This window comes from Balaenoptera ricei, chromosome 21 (genome assembly GCF_028023285.1).
Source record: "Balaenoptera ricei isolate mBalRic1 chromosome 21, mBalRic1.hap2, whole genome shotgun sequence".
NCBI lineage: Eukaryota > Metazoa > Chordata > Mammalia > Artiodactyla > Balaenopteridae > Balaenoptera > Balaenoptera ricei.
Window position 1 is genome coordinate 21,217,027 of NC_082659.1, and position 20,213 is coordinate 21,237,239.

A 20,213-nucleotide genomic window follows, 5' to 3' on the forward strand; every position below is an offset into this window, starting at 1 on the left:
TGTCAGGTTTAAATAGCAATCCGGTACAGCCCTGAGAATACGATCTGACAATTAGTGAACACTCAATGCATATCTGTTATGATTCCCAAAGCTTTAGTAACAAAAAACAGAGTCGGGAATTATAGTTCCAAGTGAAGACAGGATTGAATGATGGCTTCCTTATTTTAGGAGAAGTTGAAGTGTATGTAAGTATAGAAAGAAAGAAACAGATGGAGAGGGCCGCTGAGAGATAAGTCATCCTTAAACTATCCCTTAGATAGTTTGGGAGAATCATATTCAGAAAAACCTTCTCCTGTTCATTTTCTTATTCCCATTCCACCCTATGGTATGTAGTTCAGTGCTTATTGCCTCGTGGGAAGAGATGTGTTAGCAGAAAGCAGGGGAAAATAGCCTCTTCTGGCTTTTGAAAGAAGTCCCAATTCTTTTTAATTTATTTATCTTTTGCCTCTTTTAGCTCTAATCAGGCCTTAATGAATTCAGAGCATAGACAAAATATTTCTGAGAAAAAATATCATAGGCTAGAGGTAGGCTTCTGCCCTGAGACTAAAAAAACTTTCTTTGGGCTGGGAGGAGGGAGCCTTGTCACTGACTGGCTGAGTGACTGGACCAGTCGCCTAACCTAATTGAAGTTCTATAACTGGATATATTTTAAAAAGTAGCAGAAATATATGGTGGTTTTTTTTCCCTTTGTAATATATGATGTCTTTTTAAAAATAAAGGTGCAAAATGTTTTAATTCATTTTAGAGATAGCAGAGCTAAGAATGGTGCATGTGCTCAATGTCCACAGCGCCAACATTTACTTAGAAGGAATAATAAAATTTCATCCCCACCTTAACTGACTTTCCCCCAGGAATTTTAGCAAGAGAGAAAGGATAATTCATTAAATTCCATCATCACACCATCATCATTAATACTACTACTACTACCTCTTATAGACATTGAGTTTCTAGTATCAAGTTTTACTTTAAATGCAACTCAGTGAAACTTCCAAACTTGAAAACGCTATGTTAGTCAGTTCGGGCTGCTGTAACAAAACATGATAGATTGGATGGTTTAACAACAGACATTTATTTCTCATAGTTCTGGAGGCTGGGAAATCCAAGATCAAGTTGCTGGACAATTTGGTTCCTGATGAGGGCCCTCTTCCTCATCGGGTATGCAGATGACTTCCTGTGTGTCCCGTGTCCTCACATTGGCAGAGAGAGAGCTCTGATGTCTCTCCCTCTTTTTACAAGGTTTCTAATCCCATCATTATGCCCATGAAGGGTTCCACCTTCATGGCTTCATCTAAATCTAATTATCTCCCAAAGGCCCCCAACTCCAAATACTATCACACTGCAAAGTTAGGGCTTCAAAGTATGTATTTGGAATGGGGGAGGGGACATAATTCAATCCATAGCAAATGCTAAAATACTTACATATAAAGTTAAAAAAAACCAAGCAAACTACATTTGGTGACTCCAATGTTAAATTCTGTAATAGTTTGGATCTGAAACTAGATTTTGTTTGTATTTGAAAATCTTGATAGAACGCACTCTTCCTTTCCTTATTAAAATATGAGTACTAATGTAAAATTGGAACAATATGTCATCTGATTTACTATATTTTGGGTCAAGTAGTGAAAGAACTATTCAGACAACCTGCCAGGTTCTGTTAGGTTACACCCAGAGCTTCACGGTTTAAGACAAACGCAGGCTGAAGCTTTGACTCATAGGCATGTGGTCTGGCTCAAGAATATGCTACATGTTTCTGGAAACACACACACACACACACACACACACACACACACACACACACACACACACGGAGCCAAGAAACACAAAAATGTCTTCAGAGAATGAAAGCAAAAACCAGAAACAGTATCTTGTCCTACCAATTTCCGCCATCCCTTAGAGAAGCAACCAAGTATTTCCTTTGTGGTTTGCATTTCAAGGAATTTTTAAAACTCAGCAGTAACTAAGTTACTTTTTGTATTATCTCATAATTCTATTTCTCTCAAGAAATGGATGGATTAACCTTGTGACACCAGTAGGTTGGTAGGTAAGCACAGAAAATGTAGAAAAAGCATTCAAACATGTTATGGGAAAAGAAAAGTAACATACTGGTCAACTCCACAAAAGGTTGCAAAACAGTCCTTGGTGTTTTTTGTTTTTGTTTTTGTTTTGTTTTTTTACTTTTAACTTCAATCCCTCAGGTGCCCTCATGTTTCACTCCAGTTTCCCATAAGCCCCTAAGTGTAATTAGAGACCAACTGCTCAATCCCACTCTGTGCAGACTTGCCCCTTGTTCTAAATTACCTACCTTGGTTCTCCCCCAACCCTCCTGCCCAAAGTCCACACTAATCAAAATTCCTGTTCCTATGGATAGGAGGGAAAAGATCTAATTAAATTAATGCTTAGATGTGATTCCCTGATAACTTTCCATCCATTTTCTCTCTAGCCCTTAACTGTGTAGTGTTAGGAACAGAACTACAAGTAAGACATGGCCTTGAACTCACAATAGGAAAGTCAGATGTGATTCATCTTAGTAGGCAGGATAGTAACATATATTTGCAATACAGGAAAAACTAGGATTCTGGCAGTGACATCCCATTAATTCCTAGAATTTTATTGTTTCATCTTTCTGGCAGGATAGATGTTCCCTATTTCTTATCTATCTGCCTTCTTCCACCCTGATATTTTTCTTTCAGTTGCAGGGAATGACCTTCCTAAATGTAAGAGATCACTCTTTAATTCAGGGTATTCCTTTAGCAAATCTCCCTTACAATGTTCCTTAAACAAGAGGCATGTTTGAGTAGGGGTATAAATACAGTGTTGAGAGAAAATAAAGACAAGAGTAGCTGCATATAATTTTTGGATCATCTGGGAAGGCATTTACAGAAAAGCAGATACTAGAGTTAAGCCTTAGGATAACAAACATTTGGACAGAAATGTTAAAATGACTTGCACTTAAAATGGAAAACAAAGCAGCACCAAATGCTTACAGGGTGCATGCGTGTCCAAAATTTTTTTATTTATCAGATTATAAAGTAATTGTTTCCATTTTCTTTAAATTGTCACAATTATCTTTAAAATCATTAACAACACTGGGCCTTGCTGTAGGTGCCAAAAACATTTGTTGTGTTTAATTGATCTTTTTTTTTTCTAATCACTACTTGGAAAAAAATAGATTAATGCTAACAAACCTACTTGATCCACTTAATTTTTTTTTTTTTAACATCTTCTTTGGAGTATAATTGCTTTGCAATGGTGTGTTAGTTGCTGCTGTATAACAAAGTGAATCAGCTATACGTATACATATATCCCCATATCTCCTCCCTCTTGTGTCTCCCTCCCACCCTCCCTATCCCACCCCTCTAGGTGGACACAAAGCACTGAGCTGATCTCCCTGTGCTATGCGGCTGCTTCCCAGTAGCTATCTATTTTACATCTGGTAGTGTATATATGTCAATGCTACTCTCTCACTTCACCCCAGCTTACCCTTTCCCCTCCCTGTGTCTTCAAGTCTATTCTCTATGTCTGCATCTTTATTCCTGTCCTACCCCTAAGTTCTTCAGACCCTTTTTTTTTTCTTTAGATTCCATATACAGGAGTTAGCAGACAGTATTTCTTTTTCTCTTTCTGACTTACTTCACTCTGTACGACAGTCTCTAGGTCCATCCACCTCACTACAAATAACTCACTTTCATTTCTTTTTATGGCTGAGTAATATTCCATGGTATATGTGTGCCATATCTTGTTTATCCATTCATCTGTTGATGGACACTTAGGTTGCTTCCATGTCCTGGCTATTGTAAACAGAGCTGCAATGAACATTGTGGTACATGACTCTTTTTGCATTATGGTTTTCTCAGGGTATATGCCCAGTAGTGGGATTGCTAGGTCATATGATAGTTCTATTTTTAGTTTTTTGAGGAACCTCCATACTGTTCTCCATAGTGGCTGTATCAATTTACATTCCCACCAACAGTGCAAGAGGGTTCCCTTTTCTCCACACCCTCTACAGCATTTATTGTTTGTAGATTTTTTGATGATGGCCATTCTGACTGGTGTGAGGTGATACATCATTTTAGTTTTGATTTGCATTTCTCTAATGATTAGTGATGTTGAGCATCCTTTCATGTGTTTGTTGACAATCTGTATATCTTCTTTGGAGAAATGTCTGTTTAGGTCTTCTGCCCATTTTTGGATTGGGTTATTTGTTTTTTTGATATTGAGCTGCATGAGCTCAATATTTTCTCCCATTCTGAGGGTTGTCTTTTCCTCTTGTTTATGGTTTCCTTTGCTGTGCAAAAGCTTTTAAGTTTCATTAGGTCCCATTTGTTTATTTTTGCTTTTATTTCCATTTCCCTAGGAGGTGGGTCAAAAAGGATCTTGCTGTGATTGATGTCATAGAGTGTTCTTCCTGTATTTTCCTCTAAGAGTCTTATAGTGTCCAGTCTTACATTTAGGTCTCTAATCCATTTTGAGTTTATTTTTGTGTATGGTGTTAGGGAGTGTTCTAATTTCATTCTTTTACATGTAGCTGTCCAGTTTTCCCAGCACCACTTATTGAAGAAGCTGTCTTTTCTCCATTGTATATTCTTGCCTCATTTATCAAAGATAAGGTGACCATATGTACGTGGGTTTATCTCTGGGCTCTCTATCCTGTTCCATTGATCTATATTTCTGTTTTTGTGCCAGTACCATATTGTCTTGATTACTGTAGCTTTGTAGTATAGTCTGAAGTCAGGGAGCCTGATTCCTCCAGTTCCGTTTTCCTTTCTCAAGATTGCTTTGGTTATTCGGGGTCTTTTGTGTTTCCACACAAGTCGTGAAATTTTTTGTTCTAGTTCTGTGAAAAATGCCATTGGTAGTTTGATAGGGATTGCACTGAATCTGTAGATTGCTTTGGGTAGTATAGTCATTTTCACAATGTTGATTCTTCCAATCCAAGAACATGGTCTATCACTCCCTCTGTTTGTATCATCTTTAATTTCTTTCATCAGTATCTTATAGTTTTCTGCATATAGGTCTTTTGTCTCCTTGGGTAGGTTTATTCCTAGGTATTTTATTCTTTTTGTTGCAATGGTAAATGGGAGTGTTTCCTTAATTACTCTTTCAGATTTTTTCATCATTAGTGTATAGGAATGCAAGAGATTTCTGTGCATTAATTTTGTGTCCTTCTACTTTACCAAATTCATTGATTAGCTCTAGTAGTTTTCTGGTAGCATCTTTAGGATTCTCTATGTATAGTATTATGTCATCTGCAAATAGTGACAGTTTTACTTCTTCTTTTCTGATTTGGATTCCTTTTATTTCTTTTTCTCCTCTGATTGCTGTGGCTAAAACTTCCAAAACTATGTTGAATAATAGTAGTGAGAGTTGATAACATTGTCTTATTCCTGATCTTAGTGGAAATGGTTTCAGTTTTTCACCATTGAGAACAATGTTGGCTGCTGGTTTGTCATATATGGCCTATTATGTTGAGGTAAGTTCCCTCTATGCTTACTTTCTGGAGGGTTTTTATCATAAATGGTGTTGAATTTTGTCAAAAGCTTTTTCTGCATCTACTGAGATGATCATATGGTTTTTTCTCCTTCAATTTGTTAATATGGTGTATCACATTGATTGATTTGCATATATTGAAGAATTCTTGCATTCTTGGAATAAACCCCACTTGTTAATCCACTTAATTTTCTAAAAATTTCGTCTAATTCACTTATTCTATTTGCTTATATATCTTGTACATTCTGTGGTTTCTATCCAGTTGGTTTTTAGTAGTAACTATGATTATTATTTGTTCCCATCTAGAAGAAAATCAAATAATCATCTTGGCATGGCTATACAGACATGTGGTAAAATCATTTTTCTTACATGCAAATTTTTGAGCATACATGCTAGTGATAGAAGACTCTTCTCTCAAGAGCTTCAGTATCATCAGACTGGTTTTCTTGATGCATAGTCCAAAGAAAACAGTCCTGGGGCCCATCACTCAGGGGATTCTATCTCCAAGTTCAATGTGTCTGTTGCTTAAGATGACTTTCCATGTTTTTTTCCTAACTTTAAAGTCAAATGTCTGTGTTTTTGATAGTTCACACTTTCTTCTCAAAACCCAAAGTATTATTTTAACTCATTAAAAATCTTGCAGCTCAGCAAGGTCTCAAATAAAATAGCTACTGTGTTTTTCTGATTCATTTGTCTACAAAAGAACTTGGCAACTGTAATTGACACTCCATTTTGACCCACAGATAACTAATATAAGGAGAGGAAACTCTATTATATTTTATTCCACAATAGGATTATTTTTGCAGTGAAATTCAGCCTTCCAACATAAGGAATAGAAGAAACCTATTATGACACATGTTTTACAAACTCTTTCAAACTATTTTTCTAACATTTGAATTTTGGCAACGTTTTTGCTCTATTCTGCCCAACATACTTTTCTCCAACTTAAAATGAGATATATAATTTCATGAAAACGTTAATTTTAAAGTTAAAAAATTTTTTTTCTTTTCTCATACAAAATGGAAAACTCATCAGTGAAATTCACGGAAGAAAACACTCTTGTGGGTTGCTTTATCCAAGAAAATAATTAAGACCAGGCTGTAGAAGTGATACTGTATAAATGTGAACGTGTCCTATTGGATACTGAATAGAATATCAACATTTTTCTAGAGTTTGAGAAAGAAATATGTCTTTTCGGTTCTAATTGTGTTCTTTACTTCTAATGGCATACATATCACTTCTATCAAGGCTGATAAGCATAAGTGAAATAGTGATTTCTATTGGATACTCAAACAGGCACATGCACAGATATGTTTACACTTTAAAATTGGCTGGATTCAATTGTCAGAGCTTTAGCGAATACCTAGCTAATACTCATCGCAAATATAAGTGATTATCCTACTGGTATGTAGAGTTTAAACTGGATAATGCTTAAAAATTCCAGGAGCAGGGTGATCTCTATTCCAAGAAAATATGAGGCTGCTCAGTGGGAATCCATTGAAACTAAGGGCTCTGTAAAGATATACCTCTAGTTTATATATAATGGATGCTACTTCATCCCTGCTTGACAGAATAGTGGTGAAAATTTTCCAGTTCTCTGTATTTTGATCAGATACTTCATCTATGAAAACATTACCAAAAAAACAAACAAAAAAAACCCCCACACATTCTTTTCAAATGCGCCTACCAAAATGGACCATATGTTTGGCCATAAAACAAGTCTCAGTAAATAAAAAAACTCAAATTATCCATAGTATGTTCTCCAATCATAATGAAACTAAATTAGAAGTCAATAAGAAAGATAACAAGAAAACAGCAAATCATTAACCCTTTTGATCATAGATGCAAAAATTCTTAAAAGCATTTTAGCAAGTTAAATTCAATAATATATAAGAGATAATAATACATCATGACAAAGTATGATTTATTCCAGGAATGTAAGATTTGTTTAACGTTTGAAAATCAATTGATGAGGGGCTTCCCTGGTGGCGCAGTGGTTAAGAATCTGCCTGCCAATGCAGGGGACACAGGTTCGAGCCCTGGTCCCAGAAGATCCCACATGTCGCGCAGAGCAACTAAGCCCGTGCACCACAACTACTGAGCCTGAGGTCTAGAGCTCGCGAGCCACAACTACTGAAGCCCCTGTGCCTAGGGCCCGTGCTCCGTAACAAGAGAAGCCACCGCGATGAGAGGCCCGTGCACCAAAACAAAGAGTAGCCCCTGCTCGGCACAACTAGAGAAAGCCTGCGCACAGCAACAAAGACCCAATGCAGCCAAAAATAAATAAAAAATAAAATAAATAAATTTAAAAAAAAGAAAATCAACTGATGAAATGCACCACTATTAACAGACTGAAAAAAGAAAAACTTCATACAGACTAAAAAAGAAAAATCTTATTCAGAAAAATATTTTGGGATTACAATATCTTTTCCTGATTTTAAAAAGAAAAAACTCTCAGCAAACTAGAAATAAAGCAGGGAAGGGTTTCTCAACCTCGACATTGTCGACATTTTGGTCAGATAATTATTTCCTGTGGGAAGCTGACATTTTGGGTCAGATAATCATTTGTTGTGGGAAGCTGTATTGTGCATTGCAGTATGTTTTGCAGCCAGAAGCACCACTCTGCCCCAGTTGTGACGACCAAAAATATCTCCAAACATCTCCAAACGTTCCTATTAAACAAAACCACTCCCAGTGGAATGGTTTGGAATGGAGGGAAATTCCTTCACCTGATAAAGGACATCTATTTATAAAATATCCTTGCAGTTTATATCATAATTAATGGTAAAAAAAAAATGCTTTTTTCCTTAGATCCAAGGCAACGCGAGACTGTCCACTTTCACCAATGTTATTCAGCATTGTAATGCAGATTCTAGCCGGTGGAATAAAACAAAATCAAAGAGAAATCAAAAGTGTTCAAACTGAAAAAGAAGAAGCAAAACTGTTTTATTCACATACAACATTATCTACGTAGGAAATCTTAGGGATCATCAAAAAGCTACTGGAGGGATTTCCCTGGTGGTCCAGCGGTTAAGACTCTGCACTTCCACCACAGGGGGTGAGGGTTCGATCCCTGATTGGGGAATTAAGATCCCACATGCCCCAAGGTGCGGCCAAAAATTTTTAAAAAGAAAATTTTTTTAAAAAAGCTACTGGAATTAGTGAGTTTTGCAAGTTTGCTGGATGCAAATCCATGTACAAAAATGAATTGTGTTCTATGTAATAGCCATAAACAATTAGAAATGGAATTTTTAGAAAATACCATTTACCATAGTCTCAAAGATACGAAATACTTAGAGATAAATCTGACAAAAAACGTGCAAGACTATTACAGTGAAAAGTAGAAAACACTGGTAAGAGAAATTAAAAACCTAAATAAAAGAAGAGATAGTGTTCATGAAACAGAAGACTCAATATTATTAAGATGTTAATTCTCTTCCAAATTGATCAAAATCCCAACAGGCATTTTTTTTTTTTTTTAACTTTTTGGCCAAGCCGCGTGGCATATGGGATCTTAGCTCCCTGACCAGGGATTGAACCTGTGCCCCCTGCAGTGGAAGCTCAGAGTCTTAATTGCTGGACTGTCAGGGAAGTCCCCCAACAGGTATTTTTGTAGAAATGGATGAGCTTCTTCTAAAATTCATATAGAAGTGCAATGGTCCTAGATTATCCAAACAACTCTGAAAAAGAACAGTTAGAATATTTACACTACTTGATTTCAAAACTTACTGTAAAGCTACAATAATCAGTATGATGTGATATTACATAAGAGATAAACAAATAGGTCAGTGGAACAGAATAGAGAGTCTAGTAATAGAACCACACATATTTGGTCAATTGATTCTTGTTAAAGGGACAAGACAATTCTGTGGAGGAAGACTGTCACAAATGGTGCTGCAGCAATTGGGTATCCTCATCCAAAAAACAACAACAACAAAAAACAAACCTTCAATCCATACTCTCACTGTGCCATATAAAAAATTAACTCTAAATGTATCAAAGAACCTAAATGAAAACTCTAAAACCATAAAATTTCTAGCATAAAATATAAGAGAAATCTTTGTTATCTTAGATAAGGCAATGAAACCTAATTTCTTTGCCTTGAGATGAGAAACACAACTCATAAAAGAAAAAGGTTAATTTTTTTTCACTTATCAAAATTAAGAACTAACTTTACAAAAGGCACTGTTAAAAAAAATGAAAAGACAAGCTAAACTGGGAAAAAACATTTGCAAATCATCTGATAAAGACGTATGCAGAGGGCTTCCCTGGTAGCAGAGTAGTTGAGAATCCGCCTGCCAATGCAGGGGACACGGGTTCAAGCCCTGGTCCGGGAAGATCCCACATGCTGTGGAGCAACTAAGGCCATGCACCACAACTACTGAGCCTGAGCTCTAGAGCCCGTGAGCCACAGCTACTGAGCCCGTGCACTGCAACTACTGAAGCCTGCGTGCCTAGAGCTGGCGCTCTGCAACAAGAGAAGCCACCTCAGTGAGAAGCCCCGTCTGGCTGCAACTAAAGAAAGCCCGTGCGCAGCAACAAAGACCCAAAGCAGACAAAAATAAATAAATAAATAAATTTATTTTAAAACAAAAAAGACGTATGCAGAATATACAAAGTTCTCTCCAACTCAATAATAAGGAAACCACAACCCAATTTTTTAAATGGATAAAACATTTGGATAGGCATTCCCTCAAAGATATACTGATGATAAATAAGCACAGGAAAAGAAGATGTCCCCAAATTATTAATTATTAGGAAAATGCAAATGAGATATGTCTACACATCTATCAGAAGGGCTAAAATTAAAGAAACTGATCATATTGTGTTGGCATGCATATGGGACAATAAAAATTTCAGGAACTTCTGGTGGAAATATAAAACGGAAGATCCACTTCAGCAAACAGTTTGACAGTTCCTGAAAAAGTGTAAAATATGCCTATCAAATGACCCTGCCATTCATTCCTAAGTATTTATCTGGGGAAATGAAAGAATATGTGCATACAAAGACTTGTACATGAATGTTTATAGCAGCTTTATCTGTAATAGTCAAATAACTTTGTCCCAATGTTATTGTCCCAAATGTCCATTAATAGGTCAACGGATTTAAAAAATTGTAGTATATCCATACAGTGGAACCCTACTCAGCAATAAAAAATGGACCATTGATACATGCAAGAGCATGGATGGATCTCAAATAATTATGCTAAATGAAAGAAGCCAGAAGAAACTACATACATATGATTTCATGTAAATAAATGTCTAGAAAATTTAAACTAATCTGCAGTAACAGAAAGCAGATCAGTATTTGTTTGGGGGTGGAGAGGGAGAAAAGAGCAAAAGAAAGATGACAAAGAAGCATGAGACAACTTGGAGGTAATGGATGTGTTCATTATTTTGATTACAGTGATGGTATCACAGGAATATGCATTTGTCAAAAGCAACCAAACTGTATACTTTAAATGCATGCTGTTTATTGTGTCAATTATATCTCAGTAAAAATATTTAAAATACATTTGAGAAATGCCAAAAGCAACTGAAATCTAGAAGAATTGAGAGATGAATTGAAAAAGAAAAATGAAGAAATCAGCAGGACTCAGAACCAGAAAACAACAGCAAAAATATACTATCTGAAGATGAAATACAAAAGCAATAAAAAGATAGAAAAGCGAATGCACAGTGCCACGGGAAAAAGCCCTCCTGCACCTGCTGTACCAGGTGTCATCAGAGAAAAAACAGGAGGTAGGAAAATACAAAGAACCACAAGGACAAGCATATTTGCAAAATTTTTGTGGTTTTATTCCTTAGATATCATCTATTCAACCAATTATTTATTACGGGTATAATTTTTTTTTTCCGGCCGCACCACGAAGCATGTGGGATCTTAGTTCTGAGACCAGGAATGGAACCTGCGCCCCCTGCAGTGGAAGCTCAGAATCTTAACCACTGGACCGCCAGGGAAATCCCTATTATGTATATAATTTTTATATGACTAAGAACAACAAAAATAATTGTAAATTGAATAGCAATGAAAACCATAATAGTGGCTAGCTGAGATTTGCTGAGTGACTAACTGAATCATGATATTGAATATCCACTAAAGTTTTCACATGTATCATACTCCTATCCAAAATCAGTCTCTGTACTCCACATTCCTAGTACTCTTCTCCTCCTCAAAATTTCACTCCAACATTTCTCCACTCTCTTGCCTACAACATCTTTCCTCTCCCTTTGGGAAGATGTCATGCTGATTTTAAAAAGCAAAACAAAAAATTTGCAAAAATACTGTCATTCTCCCATCCTAATAGAAATTTCTCATATCTCAGAGAGTTATCATGCCATTTGTGTGCTTTCCTTTGCAGTAAAATTTCAAGGGTTGACTCTACTTGTGTCTTCAATTCCCTTCCTCAAATTCTCTTTTAAAGCATGCTAATTAGGCTTTTGTCCATATGATTCTCTGAACTTGATCCTGTCATTATCAACAGTGACTTCTACATCATTAAATCCAATGTCCAGTTAGCTCTTTCTACTCTTGCTTTCTCCATTTACAGTACAGTTAGTCTCAAGGCGATCTCATTGTCTTTTGCTTTAAATTCCAACTATATGTTTAAGACTCCCAAACTTATTTCTCCAGCTCCAAAATCCTTTCCAAACTTGAATTCGTGTATCCAACTGCCTCCTTGACACGCCTATTAGAATGTTTAACAGATCTCAAATGTCATATGTCCAAAACTAAAATTCTGGTCTCTACCATGCAAAACTTGCTTCATCTCCAGGCTTCTCTTTTTCAGCTGATGGTAACCCCATCCTTGAGTTACTCAAGAAGCTTTTTCAACTCCTTCTTTTCTTCTTATGTAGCAAATCTAATTCTTCAGGAAAGACCAAAAAAAAGTATACCTTTCTCATCACCTCCATCTGAGCCATCCACTTCTTTCACCTGGATTTCCATAGTAACCTCCTAACTGGTCTCCCTGCTTTGGCCCTTAATTCCTTTTACCTTATCCTTAACACAGCAGCCAGAGGAACCTTCTTAGAATGTAAAGCAGATCTTGCCACTCAGCCTTGCCAGGGCTCCACTTTTAACTCAGAGTCAAAGTCAAAGTCCTTACAGGACACCACCTAACATGCTCCTCCTTACCACCCTGAGCACATCTTCTTTTTCTTTCCCCTTTTCTCCTTCTATCCCAGCCTCATTGATTCCCTTGCTACTTTTGGAAACTGTCAGGAACACTCTTTTTTTAGGACCTTGTTTACTCTGCCTGGAACTCTGTGACCCCCAGATATCTATATGGCCATCTCCCTCCCCTTTTAAAACTTTTTACTAAAAAGTCCCTCAGAAAGACCTCCTTTGATATCTCTTATTTAATTCTGTAACATGACTGCCCCTCACTCCCCATATTCTTTTTTTTTTTTTTTTTTAATAAATTTATTTATTTATTTTTGGCTGTGTCGGGTCTTCGTTTCTGTGCGAGGGCTTTCTCTAGTTGCGGCGAGTGGGGGCCACTCCTCATCGCTGTGCGCGGGCCTCTCACTATCGCGGCCTCTCTTGTTGCGGGGCACAGGCTCCAGACGCGCAGGCTCAGTAGTTGTGGCTCACGGGCCCAGTTGCTCCGCGGCATGTGGGATCCTCCCGGGCCAGGGCTCGAACCCGTGTCCCCTGCATTGGCAGGCAGACTCTCAACCACTGCGCCACCAGGGAAGCCCACTCCCCATATTCTTTATCATGCTATGCACTTTTCTGTTTTCCCTAGTAATTATCCATATACTAGATAATTTACATATTTATTATGTTTCTTGTGGATTACCCATCCTCTACCCTCCATTTAAGCTCCATGAGGGCAAAGCTCTTTCGTTTTTCTGTCTGGTGGTGTTTAATGATGTATCCCAAGTGCATAGAATAGTACTATGTATAGTAAATACTTAGTAAGTATTACTTGAATGTGTGGATGGATATTAAGTATGTTCATTTGGTATGTATACTCAGGCTTTCCAATGGTTCCATTTTAAAGGGACAAAGATGAAAAGTATACTTGTATTTTAACAGAAATTGAACAGATATTCCTTCAAGGCTACAAGCCCTTGTAACAAGTTCATGACCCTTGTCCCTTCCCTCCCACCCCACCCCCCAGTGGTGGACTGAGAACACTGCCCTGTATTCTGTAGTAGAGTATAGGATAAGGAGTCAGGTGGAATGACTCTCAAAGGGTAGACGTTTAACTGGAGCAAAAATTTTATGAGATGAAGGAATCTGGACACAGATAGTTTCACCACTTTTTCCAGGCGAACAGAGGGTGCAAGCGGTAATGTGTAAGAACAATAAGAACGTTTGAAAGGCCAATAGGAGAAGCTAGAGTGAGCATGAGCTCTCAGCCTAAAGTGAAGAGGAAACATTTTTTGGATAGACTGAAGATGCAGGGAAATGAGCATTTCGGAGAACATTATGGTAACGTTAACAAGGATGCTGAAGAGTACCGCGTGGCGATGTTAGCGTACGTTTTCATATAGAACAAATCTTTGTGTGACATAGAACGAACCTCCACTTCCACTAGCTGGGCACAGCTAGCCTCCTCTAAAACATCCTTCATGGCTTGGAATCTTCATGCTTCTGAGAATATCCTGGCCCTTTTGAATAGGCAGGGAGATTCTTCAGTTTCTGAGATCATATACACTCTAGTGTCTGTGCCAATGTAATTTTTTTTTTAACTACTTGCTAAGTTTATGTTTTCATTTCTATTTGAAATTTATCAATTTATTTATTACTTTTTTTCATACCTATTCTTGAGTTGTAATAATTTTTCAATGAAGGGAAGCAGTGTACATAAAAGTCCAAGAAGTAGGTGTAACCGGTTTGGGAGAATTTATACGATTTTGATTCTTTTGTTAGCTTAACATCAAACTTAATTGTGTTCCTTTAATAAATTCTTCTGGATGAATACTAAATGTTTAGCGAAAGTGGGGTGTCAAAAGATTGCAAAGTTGATCAAAAAACTAGTATGCATATGCAGATTAGTAAATAAAAACTGCAAAATTGTATTTTTTCCTATGTGGGTATATGTCTATCAAAATGAAACTGTTGGAAGAAAGTACACATAAATATTACTGAAAAAATAAGTAGAAATCTGTCAAATACATTCTATTTTTATTGCTTTGACACACATGTGGTAACTCTAATAAACTGCAAGCAAAGTTGTTAAACAGATTTTTGAAGCATCAGTTTTCGTAGACAAAGTGTTTCTGCATGTATTACACTAACTGTACTTGTATGGACACTTCTAAAGTGCTTTAAAGGCATTCCATCTCTCTATATATTAATTTTAAATTCATTACTATTAAGACAGTATTCTTTCATTAAAACAGAAAGAATAAAAGCCTACTTACACCCACAATATCACAAATGTTAAATGTGAGTGCTGAATTAATGATGTTTGCTACTCAATTCATAAAGAATAAGACATTTTTTTCAAAGGATACGTCCCACTTTGCACAGTCAAAATGTTGTTGGTCTATTTTAGAGTCATCGAACAATTCTGTAAAAGTGCAGATTCAAACTTCCTAAAGGTGGCTGGACATTAGATAGTGTTTACTATCAATCATAGCCAGTGTTTACTATTTAGATCCTAGTACAGGGGAAGAAAGTTGATCTTCACAATAGCTTCTAACCCCCATTCTGCAATTCCTTTTTCTTTAAAAAAAATAAAGTACCTAATCGTTCCACCAATAAAATTGTTCCAAATGCATATATTTAACTGAGCTCAATAGATAGATAGATTCTTCAGGAAAACAATCATAGAAAAGAGATGTAAACATGAAAAGGACAATAATTTAAATGGTAAAAGTAATTCTAGTTAACAATGAATACTGCACCAGCCATGAAGTCTAATGGCTTGACACGGACTATTATCTCTAATTTTGAAAAACCCTTAGATCCAGACGTTAAAACTGAGGTTTGTGCAGGCAAAGTAATTTGCATGAGGTCATCATGATTGTTAGTTTTGGAGCCAGACTCCTTTCCTGATACTTTGTTTTCAACTTTTTAACTGCCTCTATACCATATTTTATTAGCTGATCAAGTACAGAGTAATAGGCGAACATTTAAGGGAGTTATGTATTGAGATTTACAAGTGGAAAGGAGAAGAGGACAAATATTTTGGACCCCTTCTATGTGCCTGACACTATGTTAAATATTTAGGAAACAATCTCATTAGTTATCTTTATACTCATATTTGGTAAAGCCTTTATGAGAATATAAGTTCTGGGATTTGTTTGGAGTCAGGCAACTGAAGGATGAAAAATAAATAAGAGTGATTAAAGATTTGAGAAGTATTCCTTCTAATAATAGAATAAATCATGAAGTCTTATTTTTTTAGAGAAGAGAACGTTAAGGAGAAAATTACTAATAAGAGTGTCTAGATATCTAAAAAAGCATTTATAAATCTATGTGAATAGGGTTTTGTTGTTTCCTGAGGCCAACATAAACAGAAACAAGGCTAAATTATACAAGGGGGGTGGGGATTATAGTACTCATGAGGAGAATCTAGCTAAGAAGAATTAGCAGAGTGCGAATTTTCTAGCCCTCTATATACCAGAGGCAGGGCTAGAAGCAGATAGGGATAGAGATATACAAGTTATTTTAGGAAAGAACTTACATCAATTCTCATTCCATTCTGCTCCAGTGTTTTCCTAAGGGAAAGAAATATAATTTATAAATATATCTGTATATAAAGTTAATCCTGTTTTCCAATCTGGGAGTTATGTGGAATTGTCCCTATTTATAAGGAGGAATCTGAAACTCAGAGAGTTTAAGAAGTCTTCCCAATTTCACACAGCAATTAAGTAAGAGTCAAGAGAGAGAGTTGGACTCAGGGAGTTAGAATCTGAAAATTTGGGTTCCAGTGTAGACTTGGCTACTCCATCATTTGATTGTGAGAAAATTACTTCCATAAATTTCTAATACTTGATCTGTAAAATAAAAATAAGAATACACACAACGATAGTTGGGAAGATTAAATGAGCAGTAGTTTCAGTGGAATTTTTCTGAGTATGAACATAAATAACTCTTTAAAGAATTTATGAAATTATGGACTTCCTTCTTGCCATGTGGTTGAAGGTTAACTTAAAGGAATCTAAATGCTCATTTTTTAATCAGTAACGTTTTTTGACATAAACTTCTAAAAATTGTTTCTGCCTCCATGTTTTTATTTGAATGCTTCTCATCTGAAAAATCAATGTGTAATATGTCATTCTTGCCATTTAACCAAATGTAACATATAAACCACATGTTAAACATTAAGTTTAATATTTCTAGTAGTCCATGCTTTGCACTAATTTTGAGAGATTTTCTTCTCCAATAAGAAAAGAAATAATGGCTATAACATAGTACTTCTCTGAGTTATCACCTACTCAGTATTCTCAGGAAGTACTCAAAAGATGATCATTGCAATATCTAGGTGTCTGTCAGCCTTTATAAAAATTAGAGCCAACTGAGAATAAACATGAATAATGAAAACTGATTACAATTTCAGAGATGTACAGCATAAATCTTAGGGCTAATAGGTTTACTATTTCTTGTACCTCTGTATATGGTACTCATTTATCATATTGAAATTGGAATTGTTCTTGTGCCTCCCATTATTGGAAATCTCTGGATATTTGCAAGCCCCATGTAGACCCAATAATCAGATTAATCTGGTCACTAATCACTGAAAGAAATGCCTAAGTCATAAACAGCAAGAGAATCCATTGATTGTAAAGGGAGACATTACTGAGCAGTTTCAACCAAGCAGGATAGTTAAACTCAGAGATGCTGTTTCCTGTTTCTCTGGTATAAACAATCAGCCTGCTCCACTGGCCTCTCCACAACCTGGATGTCCCAAGGCCACATCTCTCTTCTTTCCTTCCACTTTCCCTAAAGAGAATTCTGGGTCATAAAGGAAGGAGAATTGGTGCAACTTCTTTCCTGAAACGACTTGAGCTTCCTCTGCGTTTATATTTGTGTCATCTTTTTATAAGACGAGCGAACATCTATTATTAATTGATGTACTAATTAAAGCCATACTTGCAGTTTCCATTAGCTTATTCCCTAAATTCTCCAGAGTTGGCTGTCTGGTTTTAATCAAAACCAAATGGTAGTCCAAGTTCCCAGCCTAGAGCAGCTAGGAGGAAGTCATCCAGTGGAGGCACAAGAAAGCAGAAAAGATAAACAGACGATAGTTCACAACATTTGCGTGGAGGAAGGATGCAGATATTGTGAGCTGCTTTAGAGTGATTCGGGCACTCTGTCCTGCTGGATGGAAGCAGTTGCAAGTGGTTAATGTCAGCAAGATTGTAATAGGATCAAGATGGAGTCTGTCTTCTGCTTTTCCAGCGCTAGATGTGTGTAACTGGAGGATTCTGACCAGAGGCAATACTGCCTATGCCATGACACAAACTACTTTAATTCCGGGAAGGATTCTTGGGGTCGGAGAGATCTGGAAGAAAACGTTCTATTCGCTGGATTCCTAGGATTTTACTTACAGATCTTCTCAGGTACGGTATATCAGGCTGCAGCATTTTAAATGAAGGAGCGTTAAAAAGGTTTTCAAATTTAGAAGAATTACGGTATTAAAACTAACTGCATCTTGCTCCCTTAAAAGATCTTTTGAAAGGAGCACTGCAAAGGTATTTTGATTACATTGTGTGTATACATTGAATACAGTGGAAAAGTTGTAGAGGAAGGAGAGAACGATGTTTTCTTTTTTTTTTTTCATAAGCAGCGTGAGATAGAAAAAGCTCTACGGCTTTATGACTCTCCAGCTAATCACCTCAAGGGTTTTGACAAACTCACTTAAGTTCTGTGTAAAATCAGAACTCCTAAATCGCCTGGGCGGGCCTCTGCTCTGCCCCCCTCCCCTCCTCTCGGTTCAGTCTTTCTCACATGCACACCACTCAGAGGCAGGAAATGCTTCCCAGGCAATCTGGGCCTGGTTGTGGAGGCCCCTTTTGCAAAACATCAGTCTGAATTTACTAGACAGAAGTCACTAGGAACGCCTTGACAGACTCCGGCTTCAGCTAAGGCTCCCTCCAGCTGCGGAGGCTGTTTTTGTTAGAATCACACACTGCGCAGAACTGCTTAGAATAGAGCCATGATCTCAACCACGAAATGTGAACTTATATTTTGGAGAAACTAACGGGGACGGACTCCTTTCCTAGGCTGAGTGTTGAAGCATGTCTTGCCTCGGCGTTTCAGCTCCTCCTCGTCTAGGTAAGACGCTGTGGACTATCTATCTTTACGCTTTGAGGCAATCTTTGAAGAGGCAGAAAGATTGAGAGAAATGTTAGCATCTTGCACGGAGTGGTGATTTCCTAGGTTTTAGAGCTGAGCCACGAAATCAGAAGTGGAAAAAGTTTAGTAAGTAAAAAACTGTGAGTCTAATTGTTTTAGCAAAATGTCAATTCTAAAATAGGCTCCATGGAGATTTTTCTCCGTAAACTAAGATCTTATTTTCATCCCTTTTTAATCCTTAACTTATTTATGACTGGAGCCAGAAGACAGACCAGTTTTCCTATTATATGGCTTATATGAAACAGATACATATTCTCACACATTGTGAGGTGTAAATGATTTTTTTTCTTTCCCCGTCTTTTGCCAACAGGAAAAGTAGATCCCGCTATAGAGTGACTTTTCTTAATAATGCATCTCCAAAGAAAATTTTGTGTCTCATTTAAAATATGAAGATTAGATTCCTCAATATTTCCCCACCCAGTTTCAACCACAGGTCAAACTGCTAATGCACAGCTTAAATGCTTTATTTTTAAAAAGAGTAAACACACGAAATTTTACAAATATTTCTATCCTAAATAGTATTTAATCTGATTTTTAAAAATTTAAAGATCAGAATTGGATTTAATTTATATTAACTTTCTTGAATTCACTATTCACTGCTCAGATCATATTCTGTGTGAATATTTTTGAATAAAGTAAATCTCAATGACAATGACATTCATTGTTACTATTTTAAGGCAGCTGGAAATCACTACAATCATATGAAAAGCTGATCTGCATTCATAATTCATGTAATCATAAAATTACATTTCCACTGGGCTATAGTGTATTTAAGTTATGTTTACATGTGCAGTATATGAGAAAAGAAATTTAGTAATGACTGACATAGCAGAGAGTTTTAATGCATAACATACTGTTATATTTCTGAATATTTAGAATGAAAATCATTATTTTATAGAAATCATATGGAATGGTATGTGAAGGGAACAAATATCCATGCATATTTCCAAATCTATTAGATGAACACAAAAGATCCCAAATGAAATATGAAAGCTATTTGACAGTTGGATCATAAGAAATCAAGTGTTTTCATCATAAACTTTTACATAGTATAAGGTGACCTTTTGCTGTATTAGCTAATTATGCTTAAATTTTATGCTAGAATAACTTATATTGACAAATTTTAACTACTCACTAACAATTTGTTGTGTTAAGACTTCTAAAAGTGATAAAAAGAATCTGTTTTTTAAGTATGTTAAAAATAAAATATTGACTTGTCTAAATTATGATTTAATAAAATTCCTCAATAGAATTTTAAGGAAGGAAAGAATATAAGAGGTCACCTCTTCTAACACTGTCTAAAGGTGCCAAAAAGGGAGCTGAAGCATGACATTCAAAAATGACCTGTCCAAGGTCACACCACTAGTTAGTAGAAGAGATGACAGTGGAACCATAGTACCCTGTA

The 20,213-nt window shown here is 36.5% G+C and overlaps 1 protein-coding gene across 4 annotated transcripts in view; it reads left to right on the top strand.

Moving 5' to 3' along the window:
- Positions 1-17,789: 17,789 nt before the first annotated feature.
- DLC1 (DLC1 Rho GTPase activating protein) overlaps positions 17,790-20,213 on the top strand; it is a 406,041-nt gene continuing 403,617 nt past the window's right edge. For 3 of the 4 annotated variants that reach the window (XM_059909786.1, XM_059909788.1, XM_059909792.1), the window contains exon 1: positions 18,434-18,727. The gene's annotated coding sequence lies outside the window, so the exon portion shown is untranslated. Of the gene's footprint in view, positions 18,013-18,433; positions 18,728-20,213 lie in introns of those variants that run through there. The other variant, XM_059909787.1, reaches the window with a different exon arrangement.